Raw genomic sequence first — 5,579 nt, 5'->3', positions numbered from 1 at the left:
ATAATTTCTTGATTCAATTCTAATGAAAGAATTGCCTTCTTCCTTTTCTCACCACTACCTGTACTGAAACTTAGCTTCTTAGGTACCATGATTATAGGTAAAATCAAAAAGGAAATGTGAGAAAAGGAAGAAAATAAACGGATTTTGAGCGAAGCGAAAAATCTATTTTTGGGTGAGGTAGCCATGTCGTCCTGATGGAAGTTCCTTCTTAGTAGCTTCTTAGGTTATATTTGACTACAGTGATATATCCCAGAGAATTTTACTAAAGGTATCCAGAATTCTAACTCCTGCAGCGAGTATCCCTTATATATTTTAAAAGGTATATCGCGTTATATCAGAGGACGTATTCTTGACACGTCACATAGCTATCTACACCCCTAATAGCGTTTACGCTTCGAGAGGGGAAAGTGGCAAGAATTATAGGAGAGCCGTTATAAAGGCAACACTCTTGTACTGTAATTGGGCGCCAGCCCGCCTCTGCGCGGCGCCATCTAGTCATTGTCAAAAAGAGGGTGGGTCCATCAGGACGACATGGCTACCTCACCCAAAAATAGATTTTTCACTTTGCTCAAAATCCGTTTTTTGGGCTCAGGCCATGTCGTCCTAATGAAACCACAGCATTAATGTGTTTGTGGATTTTCAATAGTGCCAGTCATCTCGAGATAAATTTTCCTTGGTCGTCTGGACCTAGAGACACTTGATGTTACCGTTATACATCATTCAGCTGATCATGGACTATGTCAGTGCTTCCTGCCCCCTTACAGGGAAGAGTCTGGGAACACTCTTGGAAAAAAAACCCGAGGATTGTGAGTTCAAGGAACAATCTAGCAAACAAGTTTGTATATTAGTGTCCTCATATATATAAAGCCTAGTTTGTACTCTGAATGGAATTGATCTGTGTAGGTTACTGATACCTCCCGAGACTGTTTGTTCATGGAGACAGATAGACAGGTTTACATACGTGTAGGAAACCTTAATTCAGTAAGGTAAACAGGTTAGTACAATCAGTCACTACCAGTGACTGAACTTAAAGGCATAACAGATTATCTGAAGAATGTTTGCTTGGAACAGTAAAACATTAGTTCCGAATATTTTTTCCAAAATTAAGAGGATAAAAAGACGCTCTGACACCCTTTATTGAATGGTTTAGGATATTTGGGGCGAAATGAGACGCAAAGATTCCTACTATCATTTATTACAATAGAATATAGAAATCAACCTATCATTTTTCACTGAAAATATCTGTGTGAAAGCATAATTGGTAATAACAGAAAAATTTTGTAAGTTTCATCTGAAAAGGAAACACAAGCCACCCTATGGGAAATATGGAATATTTCACTTTGGATTCTGTTGTTACAAGGAACACTTGCATATGAATATGCATGGCACATTGTGCCAGTCTATTATGCTTAATGTCACCCGTGTAATTAGAACAGTCTATAGTGTCATGCACTAGACACATGGCTCAACATGATACACCATAAAAGTTTATCATGTACACCCTTCACTAAAAGTCCCAAATAGTGCACTGTTCTTCGCAGAGATCAAGCGGCAGGTTTTAGTACACCACGAAGTGTTTGATCTCCTGTAGTTGTTTCGCGTAGTGCTTGAAGAAAACCCTGGATGACTTCCATCCAGTATAAGCGCGAAGACTTTCAAACGACATAGTTTGAAAGAAATTTAGAGACGAAGTAACTTTTCTCGGATCATGACTTCCAGGTGTACTGTCTGGATCCGCTCTGCGAATAAAATAGGTGATCTTCGCCCTTAGTTGTTTCAAGGTTAATGTCGAACCTGATGTTTCTCCCCTGAAAAGCTGACCTCCCTTAAAGTCTGAAGTTCTACGAAGATAGACCTTTAGGCATTCCACTGGGCATAGGGATGCTTCTTCCTTCAGAGGGCAGATTCTCCAGGGACCCCACCTCTTAGTGGGCAGCTCGTTCTTGGTGAGAAACGTTGGGTCCAGAAAAAGGTTCAGTTCTCCGCAGTCTGTGAACTGAATGTGGCCATCATCCCTCGAGAGGGCCACTATTTCGCTAACTCTGGCTCCTGAGGCTAGTGCAAATAAGAATATCACCTTTTGAGTCAAGTCTTTTAGAGAGCAATCTTCGTTGTTCAAGGTTGAGGCTAAGTGCCTTATCCAAGGACCATGAAATGGGCTTTGGAGGGGCTGCGGGACGAAGTTTAGTGCAGGCTTTTTTTTTATAATAAATATTCAAATATATTTCCAATTCATCATCAGATAACATTTCTAAGCCTGCAAATCTGTTTTGGGACTATAACAATACTTTTTACTACTTGTGTTATCTTAGTTTTTCAATGCCATATCTGGGAATTATAAGGCAGGTTTGCATTACTTTTCCTGGTCTTCAACTTAGTGTCTCAAGTGTTTAGTTGTGACTTTTTATATTATTGATAAATGGTCAAGTTGGTTGCGATATTTTCCGTAGGAAGATGTCCAAGTATGCTTTTGTATATCTGTGTTCAAGCAGTGTGTTCCCTATGATCAGTTCATGAGAAAAATAAGTAAAAAAACCTACTTGCTGATATGGAGTGCCATGCTTTCTCCCAGAATTTAGAAACCACGTTCCTCCATCTACGTTTTTTTTTCCGAATCCAGTAAATACATATATCCAGGCCATATATTACAAGAACTGGCAAAGGCTGCTCTAATTTGCCATCCTAGTTCAATTTTGATGTTAAGCTTTACTCTGGATTTTTAAACTTGGATCTTATTTACTTATTGAAAGGGTTGCACTGGACCAAGGGACATTTCTACCATTTGAGAGTTCACTAAAGGCCACTGATCTTTCTCCCTCTACCTTGCTGAAAACCTCAAGAGTGATGCGCTTATACGAGTAAAGAAAGAATTAAGATTTTGCATAGAAATATACATACACACATGCAAATAATTTATATGTATATGTTGTTACGCTATTGGTAACAATGCTGAATCTGTCTAAAGAAAGACTGTGCGATGATAAGATTTGATATATAATAAAGGAGACGAAAACTAAAGGAAAACTTAACCTAAATTATATTTGAATAAGACTTTTAAATGTAGAAATAATTTATATATATCTAGGTTTATCTTTAAATACTCAAAATCACCACATAAAATAACTTAATGCACAACTCCTAATTGAATCTAACATAACCAATTCCTGCAGGAGCAAATTACGAAATACTTGGAGACAATTGAATTAAACCTTTACAGTTACACAGACTCGGTGAATCTACTCTTAAAACAAAATCCAACTTAAAACTATTAAAGTACAGCAGCAAGAATAACCAAATGCAAACAATAACAGTTCAATACAATTACATAGATTTCATGAAAGTACATATTGAACATCTAAATAACAAACTAATAGATTAGAATTTTTGTATGCAGAAGCAAAAGGCAACATTTGGGAAGGATGTCGGCAATGAGGTTTAATCTTGCCTTTGATATGCAATACCCCAATGTTATACTGGACCAAGGCCCATAGAGTTAATTTTGAAGTTTTTTAATTTTACTTACAAAAGACAGTGGATTACGGTCAGAAAAAAAAAAACTATACAAGAGATGGATTATCTATTAATTTCATAAACGAGATAATTAGATGATTTATATACGAATCAATATTTTTCAAGAGCATGAAGGAGAGCCCAAGCTTCCTTTTCCACTGTACTCAAGGAACTGAGGCGGCTTCACTTTACTTGAATAATAAATCTGGTGTAGTACATTATTGTCACTGGTCTGCATCAAAACTGCTCCTACATCCACATCACTAGCTTCTCCTTTGATAAACAGCTTGTCCGATTCAGATTCCTTCAAAACGAAGACTTCAAGACAAAACTTTGATAGCTTCAAAGGCACGTTGATGAACTGTCCACTGGCATCAGTCTTAGGGCTGACGATATTAATCAGAGGTACAGCAACTTCTGAAGAGTTCGGACAGAACCACGTAATAAGATCTGTACTGCCTTGTTTATAGGAGTAGGCAATAATGTGATGCATGCAACTATCATACTTGGGTGCAATAATTCCGCTCCCGACATCCATGACCCAAGTTACAAAACTTTTCCCAATGGTAGTTTTCTGCCGGGTTTATTCTAAGGCCAAGAAACAGGTCTCACAATCTTTTAATATTCTTTCCAAGTACTATCGTGGACCAATGTCATCAAAGGCAACATTTCTCATCTGAAACACAACATTAAAGATGTTAATGTTTCAACAGCATTTGTCATTTCAAAGGGGAAGAATAGTATTGAAATTAACTACAGACATGACCCAGGCAGAAGCTTTTTTAGCATTTTCTGTCAAGGGTACTTTATAGTATCATTTTGATAAGTTAAAAATTTAGAATTTGCAATACCAATAATGAAAACTCTTATCAAAGGATTAGTGGCGTTAATGGTGGCAGATTCCCGAAAGATTAAAATTTTTTTTCTAGGGTTGAATCTACCCGACCCCAACAAGTAATTATGCAATAGGCTTGACTTTCTATCTTTATGCTAGTCATGGCAAGTAGTGAATTAATATTAACATGATATGCTGTAGTAATTTTTGACATACCTTTTATTCGAAGAAATTCTATGTCTTTACAATAATCAGGTTTCTCTCTGAAATCAGAACAAAAATAAATTGTTGTGCCATAAACACCCTTTTTAAAAAGTGTTTAAATGGATACGAAATTTATCACTAACACTTGAATAACATATTTCCTATAATTAAGGTTTCCTTATAGTTTAACAAGAAGTATTTCATATTAGAATTAATCATACAAATCAATTAAACAACCTTATAATTATTAGAAATAACAATTTAATAACCCTGATATGTATTGTTATTTCACCACCTTGGATAGGTTTCGATGGGTCGACCTCGACCCGGGCAAAAAAAAATTAATTAAAAAATCAATTATGAAACCAATTCATTACCTTCTAAAATAAATAAAATTCAAAGAATGTTCTAATATTCATAAAGAATAGATAAAAGCTAAGTCCAAAATAAATATTTGTTAAAAATAGATTAAAAAAACTAAGTATAAATGAATGACTACAAAAATATTCACCTAAAATCTAAATATGGAAATAAACTTAAACTATTCTAAGCACCTTCTACGATAATTGAGCACCCTTTGGTGAGAGGCAGAGTGAGGACGGGGTAGGGGGGGTGGGGGGTGGAGGAACAACAAGGTAACTTTTCCTAAAATGAGAAAAAAAGTAAATATTTTTTTGGCCCAAAAAAAATCAATACTCTTTTCAACATTTATTTACGGTAGGTAAATAACAGTTAGTCGCTGAAATTTTCCCATGATATTGTATTATCTTCCGACAATAATGCGTAAAAGATTTTCAAAATGTCTGGCAACCACACCACCTTGTAAAGCCAAATCTGTTACCTGAAAGAGAGAAAGATATGTCAATATCAGCGAGTTATTTACTTATAAAATTGTTAGAAGATTTGCATAGAAATATTATGGTAGCTAGTATGAAGTTTATAGATTATTTAGCAATTACAAAAAATAAAATAATGATCATAATTAAGTTATCATAAAGGTCCAAACTTACAAAAACCTGAAAAATAATAA

Source organism: Palaemon carinicauda, chromosome 41 (genome assembly GCF_036898095.1).
Source record: "Palaemon carinicauda isolate YSFRI2023 chromosome 41, ASM3689809v2, whole genome shotgun sequence".
Lineage (NCBI taxonomy): Eukaryota > Metazoa > Arthropoda > Malacostraca > Decapoda > Palaemonidae > Palaemon > Palaemon carinicauda.
The sequence above is the reverse complement of the archived record's forward strand: the minus strand, read 5'-3'. Positions refer to the sequence as shown.